Source organism: Sphaeramia orbicularis, chromosome 6 (genome assembly GCF_902148855.1).
Source record: "Sphaeramia orbicularis chromosome 6, fSphaOr1.1, whole genome shotgun sequence".
Lineage (NCBI taxonomy): Eukaryota > Metazoa > Chordata > Actinopteri > Kurtiformes > Apogonidae > Sphaeramia > Sphaeramia orbicularis.
In genome coordinates, this window is record NC_043962.1 from 2090846 (window position 1) to 2103451 (window position 12606).

Sequence of the window (12606 nt, forward strand, 5' to 3'; positions counted from 1 at the left end):
CAGTTTATCCAGTGCCAACAGTAAAGAGGAGGTGTGTTTGTTTTGTGTGTGTGTGGTGGTGGTGGTGGTGGGGGGAGTTAGGTCAAGGCCGCTGCATCTCTCCCAAAGGGCTACAGGCTGGGGGGTGCACAGGCTAGCTGGCACCGGTGCCTTCCATCACCTGCTGGGCCTGCTTCTGTCCCATGCAGCACTGGGCCACGGACTGGAACAGCCTGGGGGGGGGGACAACGACATGTTAACATCTGATTCAGAGGGGTGACTAGAGGTCGACAGATATGGGTCAGTGTTTTAAAATTTGATCAGCTGATGGCCAATATCGACAGTGGATTTTTGAGGCTGATATTTCACCTCCTGAGACTCTGCAATGCATTTGTGTTTTCTGTCGGGGACAGAAGTTGGACCGTTTGACTTCAAAATGCTGTCCATTCCAAAAGGACATTCCACTGAAGAAGTAAATAAATAAGATAACTTTAAAACTGAAAAAACTGTTGCATTATGCAGTTTCCAATCAAGACAACTGTTTAATGTAAAAAAAAAGCAAAAAATGTTCCTTATCCTGGGTCTCAGGAGGTTAAGGCTGATTTTTTTTAACAGCATGTTGACTGTGGAATACAACTGAAATACCAGATAATTGAAATTATTAATACACGTACTACTCTTAACATTTATTGAACTTCAAGTGCTGCCCACAAAGGTGCCTGATCACATGTCTGTAGTGCTGCCACTAATGATTTATTTTCTAATGACTAATTTTTCACATAGTCGACTAATTACAAAAAAAACAAACAAAAAAACAATTGCGTTATTTGTTATATCCATTTATTGTCTTTGCTCCTGAAGGATTCTGTTGGTTTCTGTAAATTGGTTTTAGAGTCTGGTTTATTCCAGCTCTAAATGTAAAGTGTAACTTTTGTTATGATTTAGCGCTATATAAAAAAATTTGATTAAAGACGTTTGAAAAAAGACAGAAAAGCAAAAAAGTCACCTAAAAGATGCAACAAGAGTCAAAAATATTGATGCATATTCACAAAGTATCATTGAATTCTAATCAAAGTGAGACGACTGGTTTATAAAACTAATGTAATGGACGTATTTTTCCACGTGGCCGTTTATTTAATTTCGGACCAAAGTGCTCGTTATCTGGATATGACCCCAGGACTGAGCATTAACAGCTCAAACATCTTGCATTCGACAGACACTCACTTTTCAATCTCAGGGGCACAGTGCACAAAGTCGTGGCTCCAGAACTTGAAGGCCGGGTTCTTGATGAGCTCGATGAAGGTGATGAGGAGACCCCAGGGGTGGGGCCGGTTCACGATCAGCCTCTCCAACAGAACCCTGCACAGACGGACATGCTGTAAACCAACAGCAGACACCTTCAGAACAGAACCTCGTGGACTGGGACTGGACTCACCTGGTGATCTGCTCCTGGATGGCTTCAGTATTGGCCTCAGCGAACAGGTAAAGCATGGTGCAGCTGAAGTAGTGGGTGTGGCTGTTGGGGTAGCGAAGGATTGGCGATCGCATTCAGGAACAGGTAACGCCCTGAAAACGCCAGAGCGGAAAAATGTCAGAACAAGCACTGGAGAACTGGACCGTCTGGGTGGAGACGTACAAGATGCACTGGTCACTCGTTTTGTACATTTTCACTGTTAATAGATGACACTGGGCTCTGACATTAGACGTGTGTGTGTGTGTGTGTGTGTGTGTGTGTTAGTTCAGGGGTAACATTCAGTCCAATACGATCTGAAAGGGGCCGGACCAGAAAAATAACTGAAAAAAGTTAAATTACATTATGAAAGTGTTTACACCCATAAAGTTTCCTTAAAAATATGGAGAACACCAACAACCGGAAATTTAATAAAGAAAAATAAGTGCAATTTTAACAATATTCTACCTCAGTTTATCATTTACACATAGATCTGCAAATACACATTTAGTAACAGGCAGAATACTGGTACAATTATACTTCTCTTAAGACATTTTATGTTCATATTTGTTCAGATTATTCACATTTTGAGTGAAAGGATAGTTTGTAACAGTCAACATTTTTATGAAATTTTATTTTCGAGTCGTCACTAAAGCGGTGATATTTTGCTTTTTTAAATGTTATTTTTCATTTTCCCACATTTCCCTGTGGTCTCCATAAACTGTAAATGCTCTGAATTCTTCATTCATTCAACTCCACAGGTCCATCTTCAACCCTATTTCTGAGTAATGACACCAGAAAGGTGGTTTGGAGCGCTGGCCCTTTAAATGCACAGGAGACTTCAGGCCCCGCCCCCTCCAGATTATTGGCTGTGCTGCTCTGTCCCGTTTCACCGACAACTGAACATTTGAGGTAATGGGCTCCAAGTCTGGACATATTTACAGTCTGGACTACAACCGCTGATGACGACAAACAATTATGGAGAAATACTGAGAAATGTTGGTCTGAAGTCTGGACCTGATATGAGCAAATGTGGAGACGGAACGAGTTATAAAACATAACTAATTAAGAAGGAATTCAAACAGGCTGGAGAAATCCACTGGATTTTTGCCCAAATGAATCTAATAGTTAGAATATAGTTAGATATAATAGATATAATATAATTAGATATAATATAATTAGATATAAATAGATAGAATATAGATAGTTTAGCAGCAGCTGGAGGGTTCAAATTCAAACTCTCTGAACTATTAGAGTCCAAATACACAAAGAAATGAACCACAGACTAAGAAAAGTGGGTTTACATAAATATGAGCCCTTCAACAGATATACTTAATTGATCCACCAAGTAGGAAAGTCAAATATATAATATATATTTATTTCTAGGTTGTTATAATTGTATCTAGGTGGTCTGATCCACTTTAGATCATATTGGTCTGTATGTGGAGTGTGAACTAAAAAGATTTTAACACCATCTCAGTGTAATTTTTGATTTTCACAAATTCATCCCATGGACCAGATTGGACCCTTTGGTGGCTGGTTTTGGCCCACGGGCCATATGTTTGACACCTGTGCATTAGTGTTTAAATTTAAGAAAAAGAAAAAAAAAAAATCTAGAATCTAAACTAGAAGCACTCGGAGAGCGCAGACCTCCGCCAAGGCTGATCAGTGCCCCCCCCGTGGGCCCCCCCCCAATCACCACCAAAATTTAATCATTTCTTCCTTATCCCATTTCCAACAAACCCTGAAAATTTCATCCAAATCTGTCCATAACTTTTTGAGTTATGTTGCACACTAACGGACAGACAAACAAACCCTGGCAAAAACATAACCTCCTTGGCGGAGGTAATGAATCCACCAGCACAGTGGGTCTGACACAGAGCTGAGCTGCTGCCTTACCCTCAGTGTCCAGGTCCACTGCCAGGTTCTGGAAGATGTCCATGTGTGCAGAGTGGGTGATGGTGCTCATGGAGGGGGTGCTGCCCTTGTTGTGGATGTGAGCGATGGCCTGTGTGCCCACGTACAACACCAGAGCATTGATCAGCTGGATGTTGTAGCGGTTTCCTGGCTCATTAGACACCTGGGAGATGAAGACGTTAGGAAAATTATTCCAAGAAATCTTAGCAGCAAACAGTGATCATTTGAAGCCCCTGGGCGGCACTCGTACCTAGGGGTGTAAGAAATATCGGTTCTGCAATACATCGTGATATTTCATTTTACAATACTATATCGATATTAAAAAGTACTGTATTAAAAAAAAAAAAAAAATCCTGTTCTGATGTTAGTTCTGAACTAATAGAATATGAACATTTGAACAGGATCTTAAACTGTAATGTCTGTGAAACAGAATTTCAGTTTAAACACGGGAACATTTGTGATAGAACATTAGATCCTGTTGGGATCAAATAATAATGTGTTTAGTATTTGTGCAGATTTCTGCTGTAATTCAATTCTTCAAGGAAATAATCATTTTAAAAAAAAGAAACAAAAAATTGCCTTTTTAACAGTATCACGACATATCGCAATATATTGTATCGTGATCCTACTATCGTGATTTGTATCGTACCACCACATTCTTGCCAATACACAGCTCTACTCGTACCTGCAGGTTGCTGCGCAGCTCAGACAGGAAAGTGACCGGTGAGCGGGTCTTCAGATATGAATCCAAATCCTTCTTGAACTGGGAGGGCATGACGCCTGTGAAGTTGGTGAGGATACGGGGTGCGATGTTGATCTCACTCAGCATGTCCACCTACAGCAGCGGAGGGGATGCGACGGGATAAAAAGGACATGTGAGTTTTCTACAATTTAAAAAAAAAAAAAAAAAAGTCTTCTGATACTTTAAAACACAGGCTATAATTAAGCCAGTTTTTAGTAATAGATCGAAAATACATTTACTGGACTACACTAACGCCCACTCAGTGTCTCATATCAGAATATCCACCTTCAGATTGGGTGTGAAAGGGTCAGGGAGCCTCATGTTCCGTGGGAAGGCACTGAGGATGAGGTTGCGGAGCTGAATGCAGTTCGGCGGGATGACATCACAGAAGCCGTAATGGTAGTCGCACAGGAACTCTGGGAAGTCATGCAGCAGGACCAGGAGCACTCGCAAAGTGCCCTAAAAACAGCCAACCATGGAAAACAAACCCAGAGGGAACAAAAGAGAGGAGAGAAAAGAACCCATTAGACCGGGGGTGTCAAACTCATTTTAGTTCTATTCCACATTCAGCTAAATTTGATTTAAAGTGGGCCAAACCAGTAAAATAATAACATAATATAAAATAATGTCAACTTCAAACTTTTCTCCATGTTTTAGAGTGAAAAAAGTAAAATTACATAATGAAAAGGTTTACATCTACACACTATCCTTTCAAAAGATGTGAATAACATTAACAAACTGAAAAAATAAGTAATTTTAACGATATTCTGCCTCAGTTTATCATTAACATGTACATTATAACGTACAGATCGCAGTGGATCTACAAACACAAAACATTTAATAACCAGAATGTTCTTTAAATTTGTACTTTTGTCTCAACACATTTTAGGTTGTTCGTATTTGTTCAGGTTATTCACATTTTTTGTGATATTATACTTTTAGTGTAAATACATGAAAATATTTACATTTACAAAGAGAAACATTGGAGTTGTCATTATTTATGTGTTATTTTGATAGTACTTGACTGGTCCTGTCTACTTGAGATTGAGTTGGTCTGAATGTGGAACCTGAACTAAAAGGATTATTAATATCTTAGGTAATTTTTGCATTTCACAAATTCATCCCAATGGATGGACTGGACCCTTGTGGTGGGCCAGATCTGGCCCCCGGGCCGCATGTTTGACACCTGTGCATTAGACAGGAAACATTTGCACGTGAAGCACAAATGTACTGAGTATACCAAATGACAGATCTACTGAACAGCTACTGAGTCAGACATTCTTTAGTTAATTTCCCCGAGAGTCGATGAGCAATGAAGAAATTATGAACATCTGCCACCCAAAACTTCAGGAGGCATTCCTCTGGGGTCTAGTTCTTATGTGACTGAGCTGAGAAAACTGACCACATTCCCCTTAACATCACTCATCTCTTTAAAATAAACATTCAGACAACCTGTATGAATTCAATTATTCGAGTGTATAGTGTAATAAAGAACCACGCACCTTGTAGAGGATTTGCATAGGTTTGTTGAGCTCTACATTCCTTAGGAACGGGGCCAGGTACTTGAAGAGATCGATCAGCAGCTGAGCATACATGGGCCAACCCTGGAAGATCACAGCAAAATAAACTCAAGAGTCAAGAACACAGACAGATCATGGCTTGAACAGGATACTATGGTAGTTTTATACCTTCTGCTGGGGTTGTGTGCGCCAGCATCCTTGCGATGAAGATGCGGTGGGAGATGAGCTCCAGCCAGGCGTAGACGAACCCGGGGGCTTTGGTGGGCCTCAGGATGTGGAAGGTGTTACTGCAGATGACAAGAATAAAAGGTGAACTCTGACACCGGCAGGGACAGCAAAGTCTCTGAGATGAATGTGTGACCAGGTTTTAGCTCAACAATAAAAGAAAAACAGCAAACAGTTTTTGGTTTTAAGCCTTTAAATGATCTATCCACGCCCCCCCTCCCCCCACCCCCACACGTTTCATGGAGTGAACTCATTGAAGTAATAGTGATGTTCTCTGTACCAGAAGGCAGTGAGTGTCTGGAAGTTGATGGTCTCCAGCACATGTTCAGGGGCGTTGAGCTCCAACAGCAGCATGATGAAAATGCGGGTGGTATGGCAGCTGTTGGAATTCCGTCTGGCGGACATCATGGTCCTGAATCAACACACCCAACGACGATACCCAGCACCTGGAGGCCGAGTGAGACGCATGATGACAATTGGACCAAGAGCTTCACATCAGTATCTGAGTCACAATTATTCATAAAATCTACCACTGTAGCTGTTATGATCTAGAATCACAGGGAACACACTGACATTATTAAACCCAGACGAGTGGTTTATGTGGAGAATTGTGGCTCTTCATTTGGGTTTTTAAACCTGATACCAAAAATCATTTTCTGAATCTGCCTGCAGCTGTTACCAGTCTACACATCTGATGCATATTTACCTTGTTGAGGAGGTTGATTTTTGTAACTGTGTTTCGTGGCCTCTCCAGAGTGTTTGACCAGCAGAGCTATGAGCCGAACAAAGGCGTCCAGGTTATGGTAACACTTGGCTCGGATGATCGCTGCAGTGGCTGCTGGGTTGTGCTGTTGTTCGGCCTGAGCACGGTAGCTGATCTCTACACACATTTCTGTGCACAGCCGGAAGAACCTTGTGATGAGGTCATCGGTCTTCAGGATGCCCTGCTGGTGCATCTGGACAAATACAAGGACAGGAAAGATAAACGTGAGGTACAAGACTGAAGAAATCCATTCCAGAACATGTACTAGTACGTTTGGTCAATGACTGTGTACCTGGCCACGAATGCAGAGAGAAGGCTTTGGTGCTGTCTCTGCCAGCAGCAGCTGAGTGATACAGGTTAACCCACTCCCTAGGAGATACTCGGCCTTCTCCCTCAGCCTGGAGGATCATCGTATTCTGAAGCCTGTGAAATCCCAGAGTGCATCATGAAGTTGGGTCCAACCGTGGCCCGATCAATCATAGCTTCATAGTTGGAGCGAACAACATCCATCAGCTGGGGAAGGCTAAAGGGAAAGGAAGAGAGCAGTGTCAGTTAAAACACTATGTAGACCACAGTGGATTAACATTTACACAAATTTGTTATAATATTAAATTATTCGCAGTTATTCTCTCTTTTTTTTTTTAAGCTTTAAGGACTGATAGTTTAAAGGTAAAGGCCTCAAAAAGGTGAAAACAAAACACTATTGTTTACCCCTCAGGTGCATTAGCTCTGGAGTGTGCACAGGTCCTCATTAACGTCTCAATAGTGTGGAAGAGGTCAGCCTCGGTCACATGACTGACGCTGCGCTCGTCCACCAGCAGCAGCTTCACCAACTGCATGGCAAAGGCCACTGCCATGTAGTGCAGTCCGTTCTCCATTGACTGACACCAAAAAGACAAATGACATTAGATCCACTGTTTGACCAGTCTGAGGACGCTTTAGAAGGGTCTGTTATTTCATAAAACTGACTTTACCTGTGCCAGGTGTAAATCATACTGCTGCATGTTCACAAGATGGTTCCTGAGCAGAAGCTCCACTGCTTCTACGTTGTATTTGTACTCATCACGGCACTCAATTAGACACCTGTAAACAGAAATAATGAAGATTTTAGATTTTCATGGGATTATATGTATAGAGAAGTAAAGGAAGCTTATGAAAAGTACTATCAGGTCATGGTAAACACCACTGCGTCCTGCCTCACCTGGTGATCTGCTTGTTGCACCACTGTGGTCCATAAGCGCGTCCGTCCTGCAGGGCTTTAAGCACCAGCAGATGGCACTCCCTGTAGCGCAGCAGCAGGTCAGCATCTGCCCACTGGTAGCATCCAGAAGACCTTCAACAGCCTAAATTGTTAAAGCATGTTAGTCCTGAAGTTGTCCTTTCACAAGGATTTAATTTCCAATACAATGTTTGCCAATATGCTGTTGGCATAAAACCACAAATAAAGTTAAGTCTTGCCTTCTGCAGCAGGCCCAGCGCAGCAATGCCATCCCTGGAGTTTCTTGCCAGGGCCACAGCCTCCAGTAAACTGCGCAGTGCCTGAGTCAGGGGGTTCATTGCAAGTGCTGGTGGGATGGCATGAAGATGCTGCTCCAAGTCTGCCATGCACTTATCATAAATCTGAGCCACATCATCTGTAGCCCATGCCTGTTGCTGTTAACAGAGGAACACAAAATGAGATTATCGTCTGACTATAATCATTCATTTTCTGAACCTGCTTTATCCTCACTAGGGTCACGGGGGTCGCTGGAGCCTATCCCAGCCACTTATGGGTGAAGGCAATGCTGGGGTGAACTGGTGACTATAACCACTATCTGCAAAATATTTTTCTGACACACACTGGGGAGAGGAGTACTGTTCGAATATTTTAGTTGAAATATTAAAATTCTCACATGAATAAAAATAATCAAATATCTTCCCACATGAACTGGATTCAGATGATGTTTACCTTCTAAAAATTTTGTTGACATCAGCTAAAAAAGCCTTAACAAATGTTGGCTACAGAAGGAACCACCCACAATGGACCTTTTCATTTCAGCTTTAGAAAACATTAGACTGATGGAACGCATGACTTTCACCCTGCAGCTCCAGGAGGAGGAGGGAAAAAGGTGCTGGAGGAAATGGACAGTCTTTACAAACGGTGACAGTATTAATTAAAAACAGCTGATGTTGTATACATGTTTATGTTATAATTGTCATCCCTAGACCTCACTTTCTTGTTCTTTTGTAAAATTAAAATGCTTATAAATAAAAAGTTGTCCAAAAATAAATAAATAAAATCTAAATTGCAGAGTGAGGTGTGATATGAACGTAGGTCTTGGCACATGCAAACTGATCCAGTCATGAAACACAATAAAATGCTAAACACTTATCACAGTTCGTGATCGGGGCACTGTAGGCTCATGTGATTACAGTCAAATGAGCCAAAAATTCTTCATGAGGGTGAAACATTTAACATACCTTCATGGGCTGAGCCAAGAGCCAGTGGGTTGAGAGAGATCATTACTGGGTAAGAAACCCTGGAACGTTCCTGGCAAACTCCTCGTAGACAGCCAGCTGCTTGGGGTCCACTCCACCCACCTGTGTCAAAGATTTTGTTAATGGTGAAAACTGCCTCTGAAGTGTGAACACACAAGAGAAAAGAGCACAGATTCACCATGGAAACACCCTGGTGGGTTCAAGTCACAGCTGGTGAAACAATAAAAATCTACCAACTGCAGGAACTGAGATTATAGTTTAGGAATATGGCTCGTTTTTGAAACCAGATGCAAGTATAGGTTATTATAAGTATCTACTAATAACTTCAACTTTTGTATTATACATACAAACTGCTCTAAAATTCAGTCTGAGTCAGTGTTTTGATTCCCATTGGCTTAAGTAGATGAACAAATGTAAGCATTCAATGGATTATGGTATTTTCTTGTCGCTCAGAAATACATTAAGTGTCTTTGCAGATTAGAGAAAAAGGATGAGCTTGTGTTTGCTAACAGACTTGTTCTGATCTGCTGTTCTAGTTTCAAGTGGGTCAGACAATTCAGGTTCAACTAGTGGACTTAACACTTTGGAAAGTGGGGTGAATAAAGTCAGTGCACTATATGTACACAGGTACCATATATTTACATATTCTAAGGTGTGCGGTTCTATCACCTTGAGTCCTGATCTGCTCCGGCATGCGCTCAGCCTGGTAGGTCAGAACAACAGGATCACAGTAACGGCGACCTTCTTGGCGTGCATGCTTCCGCAGCTCAAACTCCTGCAAGAAGAAAGTTCAATTCTTACATGCAACTGAATGCCTTTTTAATTTCCAAAGAAGGTACATAGGGAATACACAGTATGGTAAATGCATCAAATGCATGAGCCGCAAATGAGCAAAAACATGAATAAATATGTTCAACATGTCATCTCTTTAAATATTCTGGCTGAATGTAAGTAAAAAGTACAACTGTAGGTTTGCTAGTCCATTGGAACCACGCAGAGTTGTATGCTTGTTGATTTAAGTAGCCTCACCGTGGCGAGTCTCTTGTCCATTTCAGGGCCAGCCTTCTCCACAGCTGTTTTCTGAATAAAGCAGCATGCCAATTCACAGTTGTCTTGGGCAATCCTGGCTGCAGCTTCCTCCATCATTTCCCTCTGTTGAGGTGTAGGTGCCTGAAGGAATTAACAAATTAATTTAAAAGGCGTGTGGAGCGGCACAAGTTGTTGATTAAAGACAGAGGAAGATAGCAGTGTAGGAAATGAATGCAGCTTCATATGGTCATTTGCTTCTGAGTGCCGTTTGGTGACAGAGGTCTGGACTTACCCTAAGTGCAGCAGCAAAGCTGTTCTTCAGGTTGGAGGCGATGCTCATGAGCAGGGGCTCGCGGCAGGTTATCATGGCCATTCCTGCAGTCAGGTTCTCATCATGTGTTGGGCAGCCACACGCATGCGTGACTCCTCGGAATCCAGGGCAAAGTCCTTCCTGATGATCTGCTCACAGGTTGTCATGGCAATTTTGATAGAGCGATCGACCACAGGATGCACCAACTCCTGGACGGCTCGCTCCACAGACTGCCGTACGCACTGCTTCAGCTGTGGATGGCTTGTAGCAGAGGGATCTAAAGGGGAAAGACAGAAGTGTGAGGGCATCTGGACAGAAAAACTATCAAAACAATACAAATCAGTTTTTTGCCTCTATATGGAAGGATATAGCTCACTTTAGTACAGCTAAAATTAGTAGCATGTCACACTGTATATGCAAATAACCCTTGTATTTACATTTATTTCCAACCATCTTGCTTTGCGTGCAAGTGTAAAACATTAAAGAAGTAGGGCTTCTCAACAATATGACTTTGAAATGAGCACTGATTTACCTCAAGTCAGTGTAATGTTTACAGGTAAATGATACTTACATTGACATTATGTTGATGTGAGGAGCCAGGCCTGCCAAAGCGTACACATGATGTCATGGTAGCTGAACTGTGGCGTAGGAGGCCCAGTGGTTGTGCAAGTTGTGGTGGTTGGCAGCTGGGGTCGATGGTGGAGCTGCAAATGGAACAAAGTCTCCTGTTGGTCACAAAAGCTATTTGATTAAATCACAAGAGACAAAAGAACATCCACACAAGATAATGCAAACAATAAAAGGCAACAAAAGACAAAGCTTTTCAGCACATATAAATAGGCTTAAAAAAAATCATAAAGCAAACACAGACCTGACATACACATAGAAATAGGAATAAAATCAAAATGACCAAATGTAACAGCACAGCATTCCACATTTTTTTTACTCAAGTGTCAAAAATGAATGCAATCAATATGAACTTGGAATCATACGGAGTCGATGTTTAGCTGGTCAATTTTTAAAGGTTAGAAAGGAGAATCTGTCCAATGCTTCACCTAAGTAGCGGGACACAGCTAAAGCACATCAAGCCATCACAAAGTGTAGGCTGTTGGAGAGTTCATAAACTGAGGCAAAAATCAAGCATCCACCTGTGGTAGAAACAGGAAGCATCTCCTCAGGTGGCTTTGTCTCTTTCTTTGGTGCCGACAGCTGCTCCTCCAGGCTCTTTAGATTCTCTTTGTCCTTCAGCAGGTTTCCTGGCTTAAGATCATTGATGTCCAGTGACAAGTTCTTACACAGAACCTCAATCTCAAACTTTAAGTTCAGCTGTAATAAAATTAAAGAAAAATGTTGAAAATAGTTTTATTTAGACTTTGTAACTTCATTTTCCAGTTCAACTGTGTAGTTTTGACATTTTGTGTTACGATTATTCCTGGGTGACAGGAACTGATTACCGTTACATAATCAGTCCAGTGCATATTAATGCTTCGTTTAAAGTCAGAGTGGTTTGCATTACCTTGAGATCATGTTCCTGATGCAGCTCAGCAAGAACATTCATAATGGCCATTGTCCAGGGGTTTTGAGGTCTGAAAACCTGCAGCATCACTAGAATGCAATATTTTGCTTAAAATAATTAAGTCAATGTGACTTTTTATGCAACTCTGTAGGATGAGGTCAGTTTTAGAGATAACCAAATCTGTATTTCACTCATGCTTCTACCATACTACGCAAACTGTACTCCAAAACTTTAGCCACAAATGGAACCACATAGAGCAGCTCCTGCTGGCCTTTGACATAAGCTTCCAGTAGCAGAGACTTGACTCCAAATCCTGGGAAAAGAGGAAAACTACTGAATGACAAACACCACATAATGGAGCAGCAGTGGTTGAACAACTCTGTGCAGTGCTCAGTCTTACTGTATAAAGGATAGGCTTGTTTTTGGCCAGTGTAATCATGCCCAGCCAGTGGCCCAGGTTCTTCAGCAGGGAGCGATCAGAGAAATTTGCAGCTGCCTTGTCAGAGGTCAAAAGGACCTTAAAAAAAAAACAAAACAGTGCTTTTTAACTGCTTGTCAGCATCATTTGGTCATCAATTCATATCATAGATGGAAACATTAAGCATGACTAGATAATATACCAAATTAATCCAATTTTAAGTTTAGTGCTTCTTCAAACTTCCTTACTGTTAGGGAAA

General features: G+C 41.6%; 1 pseudogene; it reads right to left on the reverse strand.

Annotated features, from left to right (window-relative positions):
• Positions 1-31: 31 nt before the first annotated feature.
• The window catches only part of LOC115421684 (CCR4-NOT transcription complex subunit 1-like), a 969367-nt pseudogene continuing 956792 nt past the window's right edge, over positions 32-12606 (reverse strand).